Consider the following 24469-nt stretch of genomic DNA (forward strand, 5'->3'; position numbering starts at 1 on the left):
ATCTACGGACATGCATCTTATCTTTCGTCATCATTCCTTGACTGTTTCTAGGAATCGAACCTGTGAGCTAGTGTATTATGGTCTGCTGCGTTAACCGTTATCCTACGAAGTCCTAGATACTAGTGTTATCATTATCGGCAATCACTCGTGACGATTATGACTGTTCTCCCGTCGGTGAGATTAGGTCTGGTCATTTGTGGGTTCTCAGATGGCTGTGGAGACCGATCCCTGAACCACAGACTTTATTGCAGTGGGGGCATGTGTAGGTGGTCGACTGAGTAGTGGAAGAAGCGGAACGAGCTGTATTTGTAGTATATCCCTTTCCTCTACTTCCTCCTTTCTGCGGCTCTGTGGATGTCCTTTCCTGAGTGAACAGTGCCTTCATGGACCATCCTGGTCCACATGCCGCTCTGAAGAGCAGCATCCTCCACATTTATGAGGCTGAAGTGACACTGTTTCAGGTGAGTCTTTATATTGTCCTTATATCTCTTTTTCCGTCCTCCTTGCGACCACTTTCCCTCTTTTTGTAAGAAAAAAAATGTAAGGAAAAATTAAAGATGGCGCCCGACGCTCTCTTTAACACGGTAAGATATCCTCAACACGGTACAAGAAGCAACAGCCACACGATTCCCCAGCCAACTCAATCGTCACTCCCCCACGTCTTTCCCCTCACCCGCTTTTATCGTCGTTCTAGGCCGGCTAGATTTGCATATTCCGAGAATTCGTGTGACTTTGCGAGACATCATACTTTACAAAAGACGGCGGTCGCCATCTTGGTCCCTCTTTTCTATTTTTGGTCGGTAACGCTGAGCTGGTCTCGAGGTAAGTCTTTTTCCCCTCATCCGTCTCTCCCACGTACCCACACAACACGCAAACACGCGGGCGCTTATCTCTTGGATGCACGTTACACTCCCCCCTGATCTGATGATCACATAGAGAGCACTGGGGGGAGGGGCTTTTAGTGCGTGTGCTTCTGCGAAGAGGTACATTCACTGTTTCAGATTCGGGCTCTGGATCTGGTTCCGCCTCATCAGATGAAGTATCGCTATCAGTCTCTGGAAGGGGCTCACTGAATCCGTGCATCGGCAGCTCATCGCTAGACGCTTCACTGCTTTCTTCTGTAGTTGTATGACGCACCTCGGTAGCTGGGCGAAGATCTCGCACATGTCGTGGGGTTCCATCGACCAAAACAGACTGCTGGCTAATCACTCCAGATATGTGTCCTCGCTTAAACTTGTCGGTGCACCGATTTCCTGGAGGCCGTACCCACACTGGATCTCCCACTTCATATCTGTTATATGTTCCCTTGTCGGTTGGCTGCGTAGTGTTGATTCCCTTCACTCCGACTCGGTACGTGTAAATAGCATTCGCGGGTGCGGTTGAAGGGGACGTCCCGTCCTTTGGCGTAATGTTGTACCAATATGTTGCTTCCGCAATAGTACATCGCTTCCTGGCAGCAATTCTCTTGATGCTGCGATGGCTTCTTTCAGCAATGCCATTTCCTGATGGCACATGCGCACATCGCAACCGTAGACGGACGCCCCACTCATCTAACAACTGCCGGACTTGTTATGCTGGACTACTGCCATCAAGGGTATTAGACCCTTCGGAGGCTCAAGCTTGTCCTCAGGGTAGGGGATTAACCAGCCATCTTGGATCCACGCCTTTAGTTCCCTTTCGTATTCTGCTCGGGCCTCACTGGGTATAGGGTACTCTGCAACCCCATTCTTGAGTTTAGTCGGTGCCATTCCCTCTGTCCACTTCCAAGATGCAATCCAGGCCCTCTTGCGCGAGTCGTAGTCCACTGTAAAATCCGGCCGATCGATATGGAGCGCTGCACACACTGGGGCCTCTAAGAATCGCACCTTTCCATCTCGATGAATTGCGACTCCCCCCAGCGCCTTGATGGCATCGTATCCGAGCAACAGGTCAAACCCCAGGAGATTTCCTTGGGTCACGAGCACATTGATCTTAGTGGCTGCACCGGTGTCCGTGTAGATCTTGACAGTTCCAGCTCCACAGCATGTCTGGGTCTCGCCTCCTATCGTGGTGACTTTGATCTTCCTCTTAGTCCAACTTGGACACAGCCTGGTGCTCACTATAGTATGCGAACAGCCTGAGTCGAGAAGTGCTGAGCAGGGTATCCTGTTTACGTAGACAGTTATTACTGGTTGCGCCTTGTTCAAATTTTGCTCGGGGAGCAGGGCGGCGCTGACGTCCTCTCCCCTGATACGTTTCCCGCACAGTTTTGGGCTAGATGCCCCAAACCGCCACACTTAAAACAGCGCACACGCCCCCTGTTGGTGCAATTCCTTGCAAAATGTCCGCGTCGGCCGCAGCGAAAACATTTCCCATTGCTTGCAGGGTTCTGATTCGGAATCTCCCGAGCGCCAATCTGGCCTGTCTGTGTCGCCATCACGACTGGATCCCCCAGGTCCTCCTCATCTTTGATGATGGCTCGAGCACGTTCCATCAAGTGTTCCATGGTCGTTGTTGAAACGCTGGTTGAGGCTCTCAGTAGTTGCTTCACCCGAGTGGGAAGGCCCGCCACAAACGCGTACGCGAGCGTCCGCTCCGACACCCCTCCACCGAACAGAACTGCGAGTTTCTTTAACTCAGCGAAGAAAACGTCCACGCTTTCCTCCGGTAGAAGTTTTCGGGAAGCAAATTTTTCATAGGCCGTACAAGGATCCATGGCAAATGCCTTGTACAGCGCAGCTTTAATTGCGGTGACATCTCCCTTTTCGGCAGCACTGAGTTGCTGATATACACTCAAGGCACCCCCAGCCAATCTCAGGGGAATTACAGTGTGTACCCTTTTCACCTCACAAAGGTCGCACGTCAGCTCGACCCTTTCAACCCAGTCGACGATGGACGTGGACCCGTCAAACTCGGGTATGAGCTTTAAGTCAAATTTCGACTCGGTCATAGTCCTAGAGGCCAAATGGCCGAGATAGCTTGTAAGAAAAAAAATGTAAGGAAAAATTAAAGATGGCGCCCGACTCTCTCTTTAACACGGTAAGATATCCTCAACACGGCACAAGAAGAAACAGCCACACGATTCTCCAGCCAACTCAATCGTCACTCCCCCAGGTCTTTCCCCTCACCCGCTTTTATCGTCGTTCTAGGCCGGCTAAATTTGCATATTCCGAGAATTCGTGTGACTTTGCGAGACATCATACTTTACAAAAGACGGCGGTCGCCATCTTGGTCCCTCTTTTCTATTTTTGGTCGGTAACGCTGAGCTGGTCTCGAGGTAAGTCTTTTTCCCCTCATCCGTCTCTCCCACGTACCCACACAACACGCAAACACGCGGGCGCTTATCTCCTGGATGCACGTTACACTTTTAGCTGACCATAGAGTATTAACTTTGGAAGGCGGTTGTCAGGCATGCGCATAACATTGCCCGCCCATCGTAACTGGTGTCGGATGATGGTTTGGTGATTGTAGGTATGTTGGCCTCCTTCAGGATGCTTACGTTTGTTCGTCGATCCTTCCATCCAATCCTGAGGATCTTGCAGAGACAACACTGGTGATACTGCGCCGGGACCTACAGATGTTTACTGTAGGTGATCCAGCTGTCGGCCCCATAGAGAAGAGTGGGCAAGACAACTGCTTTATAGACAAGCAGTCTGATCCTGCTTTCTATGTCTCGATTCTCAAACACTCGTTTCCGTAGCCTGGCAAAGGCTCCATAGGCGCATCCTATGCGGTAGTGCATCACTGCGTCGATGATAAATCTTGTGGAGAAAAGACTGCCAAGGTAGGAAAATTGATCCACATTTTCTAAGGTGTTACCCTCCACAGAATTTGTGAGCGACTGTGGGTGTGTGCCAGGAGTTGGTTAATGTAGAATCTGGTTCCCAGGATTTCCTCCTTATCCCTTATTTTACGCAGGAGGCTATGGATGTGGCAATAGAGTTTTGGTCCGCCTTGCTTGAGGATTTCTTCTGGTATCCCATCTGGATCAGAGGCCTTACTATTGTTGCTCAGTTTCCTGATGACATCCTGGACTTCCATTGCCGTTGGGGAGGGCACCGAGGTGTTCCACGGCAGGACGCTTGGGGATCTGGTTGATAGCTTCCAGCTCAACTGTGGTGTTTCGATTTAAGAGCTCCCGAAAGTGTTCTTGCCTCTGCAACTGATGCCTACACTGTCCTTCAGTAAAGTTCGTCCGTCTTTCACTCGGGGATGGTTAAGGCTCCGATAGCTGAGTCCATACACAGCTTTAGTGGCATTTAAGAAACCCCTCGTATCTCCTGAGTCAGCGAGCCTCTGGATTTCCACAATTTGTTCTTCAGCTCTCTTACTCTAGTCTGAACGAGTGTCTTTGCCTTAGAGTGGGCTTGCCTTTTAGCCATACACTTGATGTCATTTTGCCACGTACAGAAGGTGTTTCTCTTGGCGTCAAAATATGTATTTCTACGTTGTTGTCATCGAACCAGTCTTGGTGTTTCCTGGTCTTATAGCCAATGGTGTCTTTTCTGGTATCCAGAAGTATGGTCTTATGGGGTTTCCAGTGTTCCTCCACATCATCAGAATATTCTTCAGGGAGCCTCTCATGCAGGGTGTTTTGAAATTGTTGCATCCTTTTTGTGTCTTCTAGACTTCTATATTGAATTTGGGGCGGAGCTGTTTCCTTTATGTCCTGCTCCTCCGCCTCAACTTGATGTTTATGATAGTCCAGGATAGGACCGCATTGATCATGGTCTCGGTGATGTTGACATCTCGGCGATATATGGCCCTGACAATCACATAGTCGATGAGATACCAGCGCTGTAAGGGCAGCTTCACACGTAATGGTGAAACAAGGGTTGCTCAATCCCAAACCACACCTCGCCTGAATCGGCACTGTTTCAGTCCAGTGTCAAAGAGAAGTCCAGGACGACTGGAAACAATGTTCAGATAAACAGAGAACACATACATCACCTGGAAGTTCCAAATGGTCACCCATATGAACAGGCTCAGGGTTGCTTAACTTCAGTGATCCAGTGGAAACAGGTGTGTCAATGTAATTATGCCGTAATGTACATAATCTCAGGTTTGATTCCTAGGAACAGTCAAATGCTGACGAAAGATAGGATTTCGAAGCATGTCCGCAGATTACTGTTTTATAAGTAATATATATATATATATATATATATATATATATATATATATATATATATATATATATATATATATATATATATATATATTAATGGCCTAGCATAGCCACGGGGGAGATAACCGAGCAAAGAAAACCCTAAGCAAAATTCATCCTACAGAAACTAAACTGAAGCATCCTGCTAGAACACTATATATACAAATGTAGGCATATTTGGCTCTATTTTATTGGGTTGAAAATATAGGTCTCTTTTTACCAATCGTCATAAGATTTTAACAATATAATATTTGTATAATCTTCAAAAAGCTTACAAATTTTTAAGTTGCTTCGTCTCAAAGAACCAAATATATGACCATTCTAATATTCAATTTGGTTACGAGTATATATATATATATATATATATATATATATATATATATATATATATATATATATATATACCAATTTTGGAAATTTTATAAGTTCCAAATCTTCTTTATCAAGATCTAATATATGCACTTTTTACAGCCATAAAAAGTTTTAATCATAGTCATTTTTTCCTAGGTTTTGCATATAAATTACAAAATATCTGATATTCTCCCAAAACATCGGGCCTTGATGGTGTGGAGACTAAAACTTACCGTTATTGTTTCAGATGATCTAAAAGTCCAGCAAGAGGAGACTTGATTCCAAATATTTTTTCATATGTTATATCTCTCCCCTTTGGTTTTTATACATAAAGTAAATTTCACAGTATATAAGGATTATTTGATACTGGAGATATTCATAATCGTACCCTATTTCAAAAAAAGGGGGATATATAACATACGCTAAATATTTGACATCAAGTCTCTCCTTGCTGTTTTTTTCAGATCATTTGAAACCATTACAGAAAGTTTTAGTTTCCCCACCATCAAGATCAGTGATTTTTGGGAAATATATATATATATATATATATATATATATATATATACTCAATGTATGAAAGTCACAACCGGTTCCCAATCGCATGTATATACCCGTTAGCGGAAATGACGACGTTAGGATTTTTCAGCTCTTGCAGGGAGGTATTTACGTCCTTTTACATACGACGCGTAGGATTCTCAAGAAATATTATTAGTATCAAGGAGAGAGAGAGAGAGAGACCGAGAGAGAGAGAGAGAGAGAAAGAGAGAGGCATGTACGAGCTTCACTACACCTATATGACATTGTTTTAATCTGTAATAATTAATAAATAAGATCTCTTCATGTGAAAAGTCTGTCATTTGAATAAAAACTGATCCGATTTAAAATAATATTTGGAAAAAAGTCGTTACTATGTTTTCAGGTAAAAAGTTAAATCTAATTTACATTTAGAAATGATTTCGACTCGTGGGTTCGGAACAAAACATATATATATATATATATATATATATATATATATATATATGTGTGTGTGCGTGTGTGTGTGTGTGTGTGTGTGTATGTGTGTGTGTGTGTTTGTGTGCCGGACAAATTCTTAAATTAATCAAATGGTTATTAATTATTTTCGAACAGAGATGCTAGGCGAAAAGGTTTGTAATATAGACTTTATTTACGTTCTTTGGGATTTAGCCCGATTTCAAGTTAGTACTTGGATATTTGGTTCGAAGTCCATCACAATTGTTGAAGAAGTGGTTGAAAATAATCAACGAAAGAGTCACTTACTGAAATACGTATCTCAAATTGAAACAAAGGACGAACACATTGGCTGACGAGCAATTTAAATCAGTTCAGAGTAAAATGTATAATCGATACAATAAACAATAGATCGATAGCTCGACGTAGATAAGGTTTTGATGCTAATACCGAGAGAACATTTCTCACTCCAAGCACGATTCCGGGGTCCCTACAGAATAGAGAATAAGATAAGAAACTTGAACATTGTAATGAATGCTCCTTATTGTAAAAATGGAATTCAGTTGTGTCATGTTAATATGATAAAACCTTACTTCGACCAAAGGAAAGGTGTACCCACCTTGCCCGTTAACACTTTCATAGTGAAGAAATAATAGAGCAGGTCAAAGATGATTTTATTAGAGCGTGATTAGTGAAGTAAATAAATCATATAAATAAAGAAGAATATAAAAAGGTGAGTGGTATAGTGTAAAAAAAAGAAGAAATGTTAAGGACTTAATATATACTAATTGTAATGTATAAAATTTGATCAATTATTACTTAAATCCAGCTAATCCTCTTTAAATTGAGAGCAGCAGTAAAATGTATTATGCAGACATGGGTGCATAGGTGTATTTGGGAAGGAGTACATATCAATTATTATTTATTATAGGGCAAAATCATTCAACTCATAAAATATAATGGTACTGATGTTCGTTCATGCCTTTGATAACGATGATGATGAAATTGTGCTGTGGGACCGAAGATGGCTCGCCAGTCCGATCTGATTACTGAAATATCTTCCGCGTGTGGCACCTGTGATATTATTCTGTAGCAGAGGTTCATATGTACTACCATTGACAAGGTATTACCGAAGTATATGAACTTGTCCGCGGTTTTTAGGTTGGTTCCATGGATTGAGATCTGAAGTTCAACATATCTTCTTTCCGGGTTTCAAGCTGGTACATTATTTCGGTTTTTATGTTAATAATCAGTCCGAAATTGCCGCACGCCTCAGAAATTTGATAAATAGATGCTGTATGTTTAGCTCTGTGTTGGCATTGAGGCCACAATCAACAGCAAAAATAGTCTCCTATTATGGTAGCTTTAACACAAATGACTGAACGAATTAATTTGAATTTTATATAATCAAAAGTGAGAAAACACGGACATATTTAATCTAATATTATTAATAAAATGGGAATTGACGATGGTTCTGTGGTTAACAACAGGAACTGGCAGTCTGTGCGTTCTAAGTTCGAATCCAGTTCGTTTCGCAAAATTACTTTCACTTACGATGTTGGCAACTTTCATGTGGTCCGTCCCGTAAGTATCCGACGTTATTCTGAAATGAATTCTACTTAAATATGTCAGGGAAACCAATGCCTACAATACAATTTATAACATGATTAGTAAAATGAATAAGAGATACAAATAAAAAGAATCGAAAAAGATGGCCACACCTTATTTATTCGAGCCACGAAATATTTAATAAATGTATAATAAAAAAAATCAAAATTATTCTCGTAGATATTTAAACATTTTTCATTTTATTTTATTGCTTTATGTTTCCATATATTTAGCCTCTAAGAAATAAGCAATAGTCTGCTAAGTCTGGCATCGCAAAATGTTTGAGTGTTTCACGCGTTAAAATATGGGAAGAGAAATAAAGAATAATGAAATAGTTTTTTTTTAAATCGTCGCCTAAAGACATGACGTCAAGATTTGACAATGGACTGGAAGTTTTCGAAAATTATTATTTACGTTTTGAAAACACTAACTCGTAGGGGAAGCTATCGGCAATGTTATTATCTTGATAGAACAAAAGAAAACTTAAGTGAGAAAAGAAAAGAGAGGTGCATTTAGTTCGATTTGTGTTTTGTGTTATTTAATTCCAAATTACAATTCCTATTATAAATCATGTATGAAAAGTTTTGTTAAACATAAGTTGCCCATATATATATATATATATATATATATATATATATATATATATATATATATATATACTTATAAATAAATATATATATATATATATATATATATATATATATATATTAATATTTCGACTGACACTTTGCATTGATGATTCCCGAAAGTATGAAACACTAGTGTCTGGAGATATTTAATCATTATAGTAAATAATAATGTCAGCCCCTTTAAGAGACTTGTTTCTTATCATTGAGCACTTTCAGTTCTAATAAAGTCGGTCAACTTAGCTTATATGCATAGATCGTCATATAATGACTAGATCACTGACTGACGTTAAAAGCATATAAAAAGAATAAATGTTTAATTTCAACTGTATCTTTCGCAGTTGTCGGAAGCCGAATGGTTCGCGTCCTTGCAATGAAGCCAGACTTGACTTCTGTTGCCGTGGATCGAATCTTTCGTCTGGCGTAAATCATGACATCCTGGATTGATGATTCCCGTTAGGATAAAGCACTAGTGTATGTACGTATTTAATTATAATAGTAAATAATTATATATATATATACATATATATATATATATTAGCAAAAGTACCCGTCGTTGACTGGGTTCATAAACAGCCTACAGCAAAATGGACTCTGATTTATGAAAGTATGATAGGTTATGAAAAGGAAGGGTTGTAAAGAGATAGCTTCGAATTTGGGGGTATCAAAACCAAAGAAAAATATGATGAAAGTAAAAATAAAATAGATAAACCCCATAATTTATTCTACCATACCTGTTCACACTGAAATACTTATCACAATATACTGCGGATCTATATTAAAAAAACCTTGTTAGACTTTGTGACATATTTCCATTCTATGTAGGTCAGGTGCGAACGAACACCCCATCAATTTTATCATACCATCCCTATTTAAGTTAAAATATACTTATCAAAGTATTCTTATGTAAATCTATATCAAAAACACTTGTAAACCTTTTTTTTTTTTTTTTTTTATTTCCATACTTTGTGGACCAGGCGCGAACGCAGACTCCACAATTTTAATGAACCACCGTTTTTCCAGATCAAACATACCCATTCCTGTGCCTCGATACATCTTCTATCATTATATGTAATCAGTTTTAAAAAAAAAATAGTCAACCATAAAGGAGCCTAGTCGTGACTAGAGACACACACACACATACACACATACGTTCAGCTTCATATTATATATATATATATATATATATATATATATATATATATATATATATATATATAGGGGTACGAATATTCTTATCATCGTTTTGACTCGAGTATATATTCGACACAGTTAGACAATCAACCGAGCACGATTGAATTTCGTTTGAAAATAAATGGCAAGGGGGCGCCTGTTTATCTGTAATGGTTGCTTTTGTTTCAACCTTTCATTCGTTGATTTCAGTCTCGTAGAAGTTTTTGGATTGAAACTGTTGACTTTTATAGGTTTTCGGTTATGCTGAATGTTAAATTTGGGACTGATACGTCATGACATATGATATCAAGCCATATGATATCAAGTGTAAAAGGCAACGTAATTTTTGGCAGCCATTTTGTTTTCACAACTGAGTAGTTAGAAATGCGCGTATCTGAAGTGGACGACAAAGCAAATAATTTTTCATTCCATCCCAATGGAAGAAAATTAAGTGTTTATTCCGAAAGCTGTTCTTAACATGGAGTGATTGCGGGTATTGTTTTTTTCCGAAAGATGGACTTTTTTCGACTGAAGCATCAAAATAAAGTTGCCAAAGGTGCATTGAGAAATGCAGAGACTATGTAGAAAAATTAATTCTAGAGCACAGAAAGTCGCTCCCGTCTTCAGAGTTTGTTAAAGTTTTAATATTTTAGTAAAAAAATTGAAGGCCTTGCTATCGTAACTACCCTCCTATGTGTATTTATTTATAGTGTAGTATAATATATATATATATATATATATATATATATATATATATATATATATATATATAAGAGCAAATAGTTAATAAAACATGTTAAAAAATACTTTGAAAAAGAGTTAAAAACATATTTAAACTTAAAAAGGAAACATAAGTGGATAATCCTTAATTCGCGGAGATTCGAAGAAATACTTTCCTTCTCATCAGAGGGTAGGAATTAGCAAAATGCGGGATCGGATTTTGCATACAAAAGTATTTGATGAAACTGCAAATAAGTCAAAGATCTTACTTGATAACAAAAAGTGAAGCATATATATACATACATATATATATATATATATATATTTATATATATATATATATATATATATATATATATATATATGACAAGCTACACCATAACGTTTTTGATTCATTCCCGAAAGAAATCAATACACAATGAATTATATTAAACAATCGTTTTTTTTTTTTAGTTAATTCCGATTCCCTCTTCTACTGAACCAAACAGAGTCTTTTATTTTATTAGATTCTCGAACTCTTTTTGAAGTTTCTTCATTTTGTTAAAAAAGATTATAGAATTCTTCATTTTTAGATGGGTCAAAAAATGAGTTCGCCTGGAAACAGTGATTTATTTTCTTTGTCGTATAATTTTTTTGTTAGCTATCGAAATGTAAAATATTTCTCTTCACTTTTCCATATTAGATTTCGGATTTCAGTTATTAATACTAGTATTTTTATTATCCTTTATTGTTTTTTTAATTTTTAACATGTTTTAAATAGTTCAAAAAATTGCTTTTAAAACACGTGACCTTCAATATATACATTATTAAGAATCAAGTCAAGCTTCTCTTCAAGTGTCAAAACAAAAATGGAATAAAAGGCATATAAAGTCGTTTTTCTTAGAAAGGTAATTCTGAGAGTCACGTGTCAGACGGAATATTTCACTGAAGTCGTTCGCAGGTGTGAACACCTGAGTAGGAAAAACAGGTGCAAATTATTTGTTCGAAAATCGGATTTACGATTATCTGAGCTCATAATTCAGAAGAAAGCTGACATTATAGACATGATATTCAAAGGTGTAATTATTATTTTCTATCTATATAGCTTAAATCAATTTGCTGAACGTCTCAAAAGAGTAAGTAGTTTAACTTTGCGTTTCATTGACACAGAAAAAAACTCTAAACAATGTCTCATAAAACAATCATCGTAGATCATTGATCCGTTAAATATTAATTCGGGATAATGTACTTTTAAAGTTAAGTGTAAGTTTGATTTGCCACTTGGAGAGGGTTGTTAATTATGATTGACAGTCTATCAGCTTTGGGATTAGCTGTGATCCTAATTAGCTTAGTGTAGTTTATTTAGTAACTTATAAAAGATTCTGAATCATTTACAACTAAAATACTATCCATTGTGCACGATTACGTCTGTACAATTAGTTGAATACAAGTCACTAGTAAACAATAACTGAAAAGAAAAGGTAGGCGTTCATACTTTTATGAACCGTATTAATGCCTGATTGAGTCAACTGTTACAATATTTTTTAGTGTAATAGGGTAAATATTTTTGAGCACTGATAGACGGTATAGGATGAGGGGGTAGATATGAGAATTACATACCTCCGCCCTACCCTACAATGACAGGTTTCTCAAGGTCTACAAATGAGATGTGACCTTGACTGCTTCAAATACTTCCGACCAATTTTTTTCAGCTGAAGGTCGAGGTCAAACCAGACGCCCAGTAGCTTGTATGGCCCATCAGTCCAGCCAAAGGGCCCCTGAAGCGGCATACCCCTCCAGGCATCAATGCATAAACCAATAGATTTAACGCAGTTAATTATGGCCACTGTTACGTTTGCATACCGATTTGTTTCTATGTCGACGGCACTAGGCAGTATACTTTACCGGGATAGAGCCACCTGGAAAAGTAATCACGCGATGGACCGGATTCACCCGAAGCTGGCGCAAAAATGGCTCTAGCGCGAGCACATGCAACATAGGTGATAACAGACAACCTTCACAGATGGATCTTGTTTACATGAAGGGCTTCGACCTCACCCCATTCACTTCCACCATAGCACCGGGGTAAGCATACAAGAGGCGGATCCACGAACGAAACTGGGGACCAAACCCAGCCGAGCGAAGAACAGCCTCTAGGTAACGATGGTCTACTCTGTCGAATGCTTTGGAGTGATCTGAATTGATCAGCGCCGCTTCTGTGTTGACTTTTTCTATGATCAAGCGTAACATGTGCAAAATATCTTGAATCGTCCGGCTCTTAACAGAACAAGTCTGTTCGGGAATTATTAGACGGTGCAAGACAATCTGCAAACGATTTGCTAAGATCTTGGCTAAAATCTTTAACTCTGTGTTTAACATCGTTAAGAGCCGAAAATTACTTATCCCATCCCCACAATTTTTATCTTTGCGTCGCAAGTTAATGATCCCCTTGGTAAAATACTGAGGTATGCACCCGTTCCTAAACCAGTAGTTGAAAAGTACAGCCAGCAAAGGAATAAAAATGGGCGACAGCCTCAAATACATCTCGTAGGGCAGACTATCAATTCCAGGGGTCCTGTCTAGCCCGACCTGTTTCAGGGTCTCAAGATCTCCTTCCTCTTTTATGCCACCTTCACACCTAGCAGCTTCGGTCGCCTCAGGGCGAGAAAAGTCGGTTAAATAGGTGTCAAACTTTTCAATAGTCAGATCAGGCTCCTTGGTAAAACCCTCCTGAAAGTGAGCGCGAAACCCTCCAATATTCCGTCATTTGAATTTATGGTTCGTCCGTCCGGCAATGTGACACTGGCGATGTGTCGATGAGTAGAACGTCGAAGTTCCTCCACACGCAATGACGCGGTCATATTTTTTGCCTCGTTCGGCACTCTTTTTATTGTAGCTCTAACTAGTAACACCTTGTCCTCCCTGTTATCCAGGGAGTCTAGTTCAGCCTTAACTATAGTATAACTATCACTATCCTCCTCCTCCACCGCCCTTTCTAAACTAGAACTAAGGCGTCTAAAATCAGCAGCGAAGGGCCTATTAACTTTTTTTTTTAGGTTCCCCCACCACTTATTCCCAATAATAGCCCTCGTCAGTTCCCTCTTTACGGTTAGTAAAATCTTTGCCCGGAAATCCTTCACGTTGAACAATGACGTGTTGAACTTCCAGTAACTTGCCATCCTAGGCTTAACACTAAGTTTACCCGAACCCGGACAAGTCTATGATCCGAATAAACTATATTATGAAAACTTGGGCAATCTAAAAGCCCTAGGCTGACTCTCCTAAGGACCGATCGATGTAACTCGAAAGTTGCACCGGATCGGAGCCGCGTCTACCTGTCCAAGTCCATACTACATCCCCGGGCTTTTCGTTTCGAAATTTATCGACAAGATCAAACTTATCAATATAGTCTCGAAACGCCTTAGCATCCCGGTTCTGGTTAGTAGCCATTTTGGTATTAACCCCGCGATCTAACTCGGGATCCAGGACCGCGTTCCAGTCTCCCGCTAAAACTAACCGACGAGACGAATTCATGAAAGGCTCGATTCGCCGAAGAAAGAAAACTAGCTCAGTACGGTTATTGGGAGCATAAACTCCAATAAAACGAAATGCCACATCCTTTACGGTAACATCCAGCACGTGCAATCTCCCCTCTGGATCCGCGTATACCGGATCACACGACGCATCAAGAGTGCACTTAACTGTTATATAGGGTGTTATTATTAGAACTTATTAAATATGTGCGTATGTTATATACTGGTGGTATTAGAAGAGGACTGATGTTATTTGTTGTTGTTCATATTTGTGAGAGTCCTAGTGAGAGATTAGAGTTTTAGAAGTGATATCTAGAGACAGTCTTAGGAGTGTTCATACGTTGAGTGTTCATATGTCTTAAGATGTTCATGTTGTAAGAGATAGCATATTGGAGACATAAACAGGTATATATAAAGAGAGAGACAGTTCTGTATAAACGGGAGTGTTTCTATAAATATTGATACATATATTTCTTACCTACTTTTGAGATGCTGATTTTCACAAGTTCTTATAACATAAATTGACAATACCTTTTCTGTTGAATCACAACACGAAGACGCAGATACACAAAGATGATGACGTCCTTTGTTTCATGACCGGTCCATGATTTCCCTTGAGGAAGTCAAAGTTTATTTAAATGGTTATTTCTAAAACCCTCTCACTTCTAGAGGGTGTCTTGATTCTAACGGAGAATCGGTCTGAACCTCTCTACTTCTCTCCGACTTTTCTCCCAGACTTCCAGACTGCATCTAAAAACTCTACTTATATTGAGAACTCGTCATGTCATCGCATGATTAAACATGTGCTCATAAAGCACGTTGGTTGACATGCGTCACGTTGCCAAACTTGACATGACCCCGAGTTCAGTAACCTATTTTTCAAATAACATTTTTACAAAATATGTTTACAATTTCAATTGACGATTAAATTCCTTAACAGAAACAAATTTCATTATTACATTCCTTTTCCATATACAGGTATGTAAGCTAAACAATTGCAATTCCTTATTTCAATAACATTCTGTATTTATTTTAACTTTCATTGGAATTTTGAATTCCAAATCTAGCTTCGCAAGTTCGAATCCTTGACTAACCTATTTCATATTTACATTTAACTAATTCCCTATTTTTTACTTACATTACAAGGGGACAGCCCTTTTATCATGTAACATAACTAGCCAGGCTACCCCCTTGCGTGGGCATCATAATGTGCTGAATACAGCTGAAAGTGTCTAAGGCTCACACCCTGATAATCACTTCGAATAAATGAGTCTCTTGAATACAACATATATCCACACCGAGGCGTTGAAGGTCGCGTGCAACTCGAAGTTTACGAGAGGCGTCCCTCAACCCTCGGACATTACAACTAGCTAATCTTAGGGCCTTAGGGTTGAGAATCCGGATCAAACATTGACGGTGTCAAGACACCGACAGCTGTCCCCAGAGAACCAGTAATCATCTCAGTATTGATGGACCCGTCAGGGGACAGACCACCGATGTCTAGAGGGAAGGTTAGTTTTATCGCCCTATATAAAGATGAATGTATTTTTATAGGGATCCGCCCAACATATTTTGTTTCATTTTACTTATTTCAGAGTCATTAAAATAGGCTATTGGGGGAAGTCATCAAACGCAGCATTAGCCTCCTCTATTATAGTCCATCGTCCGCCAGCATCTTCTCTGAGTCTAACGACGGTTAGCAACTTCTTAGCCTTTGGAAAATCCTCTGAGTGGGACACATCTTTTTTTTTATTTATTGTTTTAACTGCTAAAAGATTTTTGTATTCTTTTTTTTTTGTGAGCCTTTATTACATTCTCTCTTTCGGGTGTGATCTGGCATACATATTTTCTGGTGTAGAATGTCTATTTTTCTTCTTCCTCGCTCCGCATTCAGCAGAGGGACTTCTCTTTTTTGTCTGAAAGAGTTGGTAGGGAGGGGGTGGTTGAGAGGGAGAGGGTATGTCAGTTTTCATGGGGAAAGGGAGAGAGTATTCTGGGGCGTGTTGGCTGGTGTACAGAGGGGGGAAGGTTTAGGACTTCTTGTGTTTTTGGAGGGGGAGCCTTAATCGGTCGGCTTTCTCGGGAAAAAGAGAGTCTGGGAAATGGATTTTTCCCCCTTTTTCTTTTCCTCTGCATGTCTCTGCTCATCCAAGGACATATTTTTAATTTCAGGAGCTCCTTGAACTTATTGCTCCCTGGGTTTTTGCTCTTTTGTAAGGGATTGAGCATACGATTTATGAGAGGATTTTCTAACGGGGAAAAGTTTTCATTCATCGTTTTTAGGATACTGGTTTTCAGTGTTGCATAAGTTTTCAAATTCGTCAGAGGAGACTTCTTTTGGCGGTAGAGTAACGTTTTTGGTAAATGTATTTTCAGTAGACGAATTGGGGTCTGTTGCTTTGGGATCTGCATGTCCCACTACGTAATTTTTGGGATTTGGTTTTATCGTGGGTTGTCTTTTGGGGCACGTGTATGTAAGGTGTCCCACCTCTCCACATATCCCACATGCTGGCCTTCTTTCAGCAACGACGATGGGCAGTTTGTCTCCTCCTGCTTCCATGTAGTAAGGTATTTTAAGGAAGGCCTCCTTATTAGGGAGGATTTCAAAAGAGCAAACCCCGTTATAATGGTCACTTGTTATTCCTGTAATTTCGCCAAATTCCATGAGGTACGCAGCTAAATACTTTCCTCGAACCACTCCAGGAACCTCAAATGCAAAAACTATGGTCCTCCTCCTTCCCATGTATTCTATCCGTAGTATGTTTTCTGCATTAATAATTTCATTTTTCTATAGAGCGACACACCCTTCTTCAGTTTTGAAGAGAGCTGCCCACGTCCTGTATCCTTTCGTTTCGTAATCCTTTCGTCTCTCATGCCTACAGTCGCGATATGTTTTGTGACTGTCTTTTTCGTTGATCGAATTAAGTTTTTAACATGCGGTCAATGACCAAAATTAGAATTGTCCTTTTAGCGAATTCTTGTAGCCGAGGTTGCTCCAACGTGATTCCAGTTTCCGTTAAACGATCCACGCATTTTTTTTTTTTTTTGCTTCAGCGAGGAATTCCTCAACATTGATTTTAACCGTTGGAGGCTTTTTCCATCCAATATTGTCTTCCTCCATTTTATCCTTGGTAAAATCCTACGGCACACAGCTCGCAAATGCCATGGCATGGAAATGAAAAAAAAAATATAGCAAAAAAAAAAAAAAAAAAATCCGGCTCCAATAAAAATTTACGTCGGGGGGGGGGACAAGGGAAAAACAACAACAGATTTAATAGAGAATTAACAATAAAGATAACAGTAATAACGATAAGAATAACAGTGTAACAGAATAACAATCAAAAGACGAGTGTAATGGGATTGATATTTATCTACTGTCCACTGCAACAAAATGAGGCACAAGGCCGGAAAGTGGAGAATAGGCAAGCTCCCCTAAAGGAGGGGCACTCTTGCCTCATCGTCGGCATTCCCTGGTGGGGGTGCCTCAAGCGACAAACAATAAACTTGCCCCACCCGAAAGCCGGGTGGCAAGGCCTAAGAGGGTGAACCTCCTGGGTATTACCCAGGCGGTGTATTTCAGTCCGACAGATGCTGGGCCGGTTCCCGGTCCCTCACCTGTCGGGCTGAGTGTCAAGAATGGATCCTTGACGTGTACTACTACCCTGTCTCTCTGCAGCCGAAGCCGCTAGGAGACACATCCCATCATAAAGAATATAATAGGGTAGTTATTTAAATTGCTGCGCACATCAGCAATATTTGGCACAAGACCGGAAAGTGGAGATCTAAGCAGGTTCCCCTAAAGGAGAGCGCTTCTGCAATTGCAAAAATGCCTGAGTAACCCCGGTCACGTCATGGAGTAGTCCATGACACGACCGGAAGTTCGAAACGTTACAATTAGGCAGAGTCAATCCAACCGATACGATGGCTCGCAAAATCGACCCCTTCTTGTAGAAAACTGTCCAGTTGAGAGTGAATAAATTAATGCTTTTGGAAAATTCTTAGATATTCGTCCTCCGAGACGTCGAGCTTCAAAATAATGCCGATCGTGTGAAAATCCGTCGCATCTGTTGAAAGTTAACACGTCAGACGTCAGATTTTCTTTCACTTTCTTTTCCGCCTTCGCTTTATGCGTTCGAGCCTTCCTACTACCACGTTTTTTTTTGTTGCTCAACAAACACCTACAAACACTCGGGCAACACCGGGGAACCAGGTTAGTCTATTATATAAATCTAACCTGTCTGTTTAAATGTTATGTATGTATTATGTTTGTATGTCTACGTAAAACTTTTAACAGATGCGACGGATTGTCACGAGATCGATATTCTTTTGAAGCTCGACACTTCGGAGGACAAATATAAAAAAAAATTGGTACATACATTAATTCCTTCATCCTCAGCTGGACACTTTTCTACGAGGAAGGATCGATTTTTTAACTGACATTTTTGCAAGTCATTAAAACCTTGCATCGACGACGTCGCATTTAAGACGTTATTTCGATCGCCCGTGACGTCACAATCGCGGTGGGCACATCAATAAGACCGTTTGTTGTTTTTTCACCTTCTTTCCCTCTGACGCGTTGCGGGTTCGAGCCTGCTTACTACTCCTTAAGCCAAAATATAATTTGTTGACTGGTTTTTGAGTCCCGCGAACAGCAGTAATTATCACTTTATTTATTGATATATTAAAAATCAGTTTCAAAAGGAAAAACAAACAAAATCATGTTTGTTTTTCCTTTTGAAACTGATTTTTTTAATTCAAAATTATGAATCGTTTTACTCAATACATATATGTATATATATATATATATATATATATATATATATATATATATATGGTATTTTTTTAGTTTACCGACCCCCTCGGCATTCACCTCTAATTTGTCGACTTCTGTAGGTGTTCAGATACGCCGAGAACGAATATCGCATTTATTTTTTTGCTCAAACACGTAGTTATCCATATTTGGAGACATGCAGTATCCAACGTAATCTTTATAATTTTTAATGGCGGCCATCTTGTTTTCCAATAACGAAAAAACGCCCCAAAAAGCTAAATATGCCACATGTAACTGGATTCCCCCCTACCCACCACCGGTGTTGGCGCCAAAGAAAGTAAAGTTTATTGGAGGGGGATGTTGTAAATTCCAAGAAATCTTCAGCGAAAGGAAAGAACATAAATAAAAAAAACACATATTAAAAACAGTATTTAGAGTAATATTTATTAAAATAAATTAAAAGGTAAATATTACCATTCGCTAAAACAGAACACAGACCACCATTTTTTTTTTTTTAGGGATATTCGATGTTGCCGGCCACAAATCTGATAATCAAATCCGTCGCAAATTTACGGTCTGCATGGTATTAACCCCTTTTAATTGATGTAAAAAAAAAGTTTTCACGAGCTGTTTACAGAAGCATATTTTATGTTTTTCGTTCTTTTTTTTGGGGGGGGGGGGGTATTCAAATATAGAACTTGTGTACACAAGTTCTATATTTGAATACCCCCTCCCCCAAAAAAATAACGAAAAATAAAATATGCTTTTGTAAACAGCTCGTGAAAACTTACTGACAGCAATATTTTTACTTTTAAATGAGGTGAAAACTTTATTTTATGAAAAATATTTCATATTTAAAATATCCGCCATGTATTCATGCACCTTTTGAAACGTCAAGTAACTACGCGCGTGCGCGTATTTTAGTAAGAAAGTGAAAAAATGAATATAATTATGAAAGTGAAAAAATTAATTTAATTAAAAAAGTGAAAAAAAGATTGTCCGTTTTTATATCGGAAAGCGGAAAAATATCCGGATGGATAGGGAGGGGGGTAATTTCGGCATTGAAGTCGAAAAATGTGGGGGGGGCATGTTTTGGCTCCGTTTGGCTGTTTTTGGCGTTTTTTCATAAATGGGAAACAAGATGGCCGCCAGCAAAAACAATAGTGATTACGTTGGATACTGAATGCCTCCAAATATGAATAACTGCGCTTTTGCGCAAGAAATGTATGTGATATTCGTTCTCAGCGTGCCCAAAACCTATAAAAGTCGACAAATTAGAAGTGAATGCCGAGGGGTCGGTAAACTAAAAAGTACCATATATATATATATATATATATATATATATATATATATATATAGAGAGAGAGAGAGAGAGAGAGAGAGAGAGAGAGAGAGATTGAGAGATGGATCCTTTCATTTCTAAATGTCATAATAATTTTTAGTTCCTTCTAGTGGAAGCAAAATAGTCGTCATACTTGTTAGCTAATATGTAATATCTCTTCAGAATAGCGGTCTGTTATTAATGACTTCGATCAGAAATAACCAAGCCCTTAAACGCTTTCTCAACTGGCATTACTTCCGGCCCCAGCGCAAGTCTTTCTAACTTTAATCACAATCTTTAGGACGTCTCATTGCAGAGTCACAACTAAAGTGACACGAATTGCCATTACTTGGTAGCTTGGTAGGGTTACCGATAGGCGATTAGCATCACAAGTGAAAGGCCGGTCGTTGGCAGGTCCCAATCTCTCGCTACCCCGTGCCTGCAAATCAATTTACAGATGCAAACCGCTGGCTACGAAGCAAAACTAAAAGACCTTAAGAATGCACCGACATTGGGCCCCGGAGTACGGAAACTATCGATTATCGCCCCAAGAAATATGCTTCCCGCCCGGATCGTTCACATCTGTACTCGTTTAAGCCTTCGGCAATGTCCGGACGTTTCCGACTGAAAATGTAAACACTTGATTCTATAATGAAGTTACGTATGACTGTATTAAGGTTAAGAATAAGAAAAGGGAAGAGTAACTCTCTCACTTAAATGATAAGAGAACCACCTGGTCTCCCTTTCTCTCCTCTTTTATCTACCTATCATTTCTCTATATATATATACTAGCAGGCCACCCGGGATCGTCCGGTCGTAAAATATGGTTAAATATATAATATGTTCATTTATGAAGTTTTAATATGCAATATTTAATATTATAGAGTCAATACTCTATTGATTATTTCATTATACCCAATATATAGTAGAGATTTCAAAAGTTAAAAATTATGACACTAGCAATAATGGAAATCAAAACATTTAACGCTCCACCCTCATTCGTTATTGTTTGAGGTAACAACTGATATATTTAAAACAAAAACTTTAAAAATTAAACGACTTTAATGTATAAATGAGCATTCGTAGAAGTAAGATATTTAGTTACCTCTTTTTTATTTTGACGCCTCATCAGCTATTTTTACGAGTTGAAAAAAACAAGTCGAATTTGTTTCACATGTCCAAATCACCTATATATCAATTTTCAAGTTAGTAGTTCGGTTAAGACCGTTCCTCACACAGAAAGATAAGCAGGCAAACAAAGTCTCTTATATACAGTAGACCCCGACATACTAGATTAATTCGTTCCCGGATGAAGCTCGTATCTCGAATTACAATGACACTATTAAGAAGATCTAGTGAAACACGACACACTTTACCGCCTAGCGCTTGCATCTGGAAACTCGTAACTTGGATTTTCGCTTGTATGTAGGGGAGGATTTTTCCTCTGAAGCTCTCGTATCTCGAATTTCTCGTAACACGGGTAGCTCGTATGTTGGGGGCCCACTATATATATATATATATATATATATATATATATATATATATATATATATATATATATATATATATATATATATTATGAGACGATTAAGCAGAATCGGACTCCAACATCAGAACCATTGAAACATTAGTGGATATCGGAATCACTATCGGAATCGTAAGGTTTTTTGCTTTTTTCCAAAGCCAAAAACGATTCTTTTAATTGTTTCATTTTACATTTGTTTAAAACTAATTTTTTCATTATTTGTACTATAAAATAATAGATATTCATATATTTAAAACTAGCAGTAAAACTAAAATCTATACATACCTAGTACCCACAAGTATATTTTTACGTTTTCGATGATGTATGTACATACAACTAAGCTATTTATAATAATCCGTCCCTCACCAAGCATAAAAACAACAAATGTATAATAAAATATTGAATGACCTAAAAAGAATCGAAATCGGGATCTGTAATCGTATCGGAGTCGGAAATTTAAAACAGAATCGGTACTTGTATCGCAATCTATGGATATGCATTTTCGAGATTTCTACCATTAAATTCTACATAATTTTACCGTTTATTTTTATCGTTTATAAACTTTGATTTCTTGTTGATTATTTTAAGCGATAAATACCGTTAAATAGTCTTCGTCTCGAAGATCGTTTCGCTTAGAAAATCGCCCATATTTTATTTTTAAAATAAATAATATGTGCATATATATATAGAAAGAGACAGGGAACAAAAGAAAGGGGGAGGTAGATAAAGATACAGGTTTGTCATCTACAGACCAATGTTTTTACTTTCAAGACTTATTAATGTAGCTAGCCAAAACCATGAAACCTGAACATTACTCACTATCTATAATGACAGCTTAGAAGTAAAGTGTCGCGCTAATTTTCCCGCGAATCGCTCGTATGGTCATTTGTTATATATACATACATAACACACACACACACACACACACACACACACACACACACATATATATATATATGTATATATATATATATATATATATATATAGGGAGAGAGGGAAGGTTATATATATGTGTGTGTGTGTGTGTGTGTGTGTGTTAATTCTACTATGTGTATATCGTATGACTTCTCGGTATGGCTAGGCGTATATTCACAACGAGATTCGAAACTCAAACAACCAGTTACATGCAATTCCTAATAGCAGTTCATGTATTGGTAATGGGGTCGCAAATAAACTTGGACCGTAGAAACATTTTAGCACTATATGCATCCTTTTTTATATGTTTATTTCTTATTTTTATTTGTATATAGTCAGTCGATAAATACGTATTTATATAAATATATATTAAACTGTGGTAATAATTTGTTTTTTAAATTTCAATGTTTTTTTTTAAGTTCAGTGTTTTCCTTTCAATATTTCTTAATAAGAGTGAACTAAACTACTGTCGTTTATATTTTGTTTAATAAACCGAGAATTCACCAGTGTGCCTTCAATGATATGCATATACTAGACTTTTAGCTCATTAAACATCATTCATACAAAATGTTAGTCAGATCAGCGCCGTAGTCTTCTAGAAAATGTCTAGAATAAATGTGAAATTATATTTATTAATCCCTATTAATCCTTTTTTTTTCGAACGTATACCACACTAGTTCTTTTTTTCTTTTTTTTATTACATTTTCACCCCAAACAAGGCACATTGCCACTTTTGTGTAGGGGGCTACTATCAGGGGCAGCAACTACTGAGACACTATGTTGGGATTTGGGCAGAAAGATGTCGGTTCACGTTACACTTGAACTTCTGCATGTCAGTATAGTTAGGGAAGCAGGGACCTGGAATGGAATTCAAGAGTCTAGCGGTTCTGGGGAAGAAACTACTGGAGTAGAAAGATCTTTTACATCTAGAGATCTCTACTGTATGGGGGTGGGATTTAGTTTCCTGTCGGGTTTGTCGAGAGTGTCTACGTCGTGGGGGCACAAGTGTCTGCAGTTCGTCAGAGCATTCACCATTAAAATACTTGTAGAACAGGCAGAGGGATGCAACGTTTCGTCGATGGGACAGAGGCTGAAGCTTAGATGCCAGTTCAGGGCCTATCAGATTGGCAACTCTCTTTTGAACCTTGTCTAGGAGCGAGAGACTAGCAGCAGATGCACCAGCCTAAATGTGACAACAATATTCCATACATGGGCGAATGGTGGCCTTATAGAGGTACAGGATACTTTCGGGTGTCAGTAGTTTTCTATCACGGTAGAGAGAGACTACTTTTTTCGCAGCAGCCCTGGCAATGTTTTCAATATAATTGTTCCAACTCATGTTTCCTGTGAACGTTAGGCCAAGCAGTTTGAAAGATGTACTCTCAGACAGGGAGTCACTGCCCATTGCTATTGGTGGCAGAGAAGGTTTCTTGTAGTGCGCATAAGGCACATATAAAATTGCTGCCACATCGGTCTAATAGCTTTCGTTTCATGTGAAACAGTCTTTATTCATCTTATATAACTTTTCAACGCATTATATAGATTGCGAAGATATACAAGCATTACTACTAAATTAGGAAATATTGTTTTGTCGACGAAAATAAAGGAATTGAAGATAAGAAAGACGAAGAAAGAAAATGCATGTATACAGCGTAAAATTGGTCTTTGGTGTTCTCTTTTTATGGAAATAAACCGAGGCAATGCGTGAAGCCACTGAAAGGATCTAACAAGAGCAAAAATTATTATCGCAATGACAGGGGATGCCTTTGTTTTGTATATATAACAAATGACCATACGAGCGATTCGCGCGCAAGTTAATGCGACATTTTACTTC

This window comes from Euprymna scolopes, chromosome 7, assembly GCF_053919585.1.
Source record: "Euprymna scolopes isolate OS-2025 chromosome 7, ASM5391958v1, whole genome shotgun sequence".
Classification (NCBI taxonomy): Eukaryota; Metazoa; Mollusca; class Cephalopoda; order Sepiida; family Sepiolidae; genus Euprymna; species Euprymna scolopes.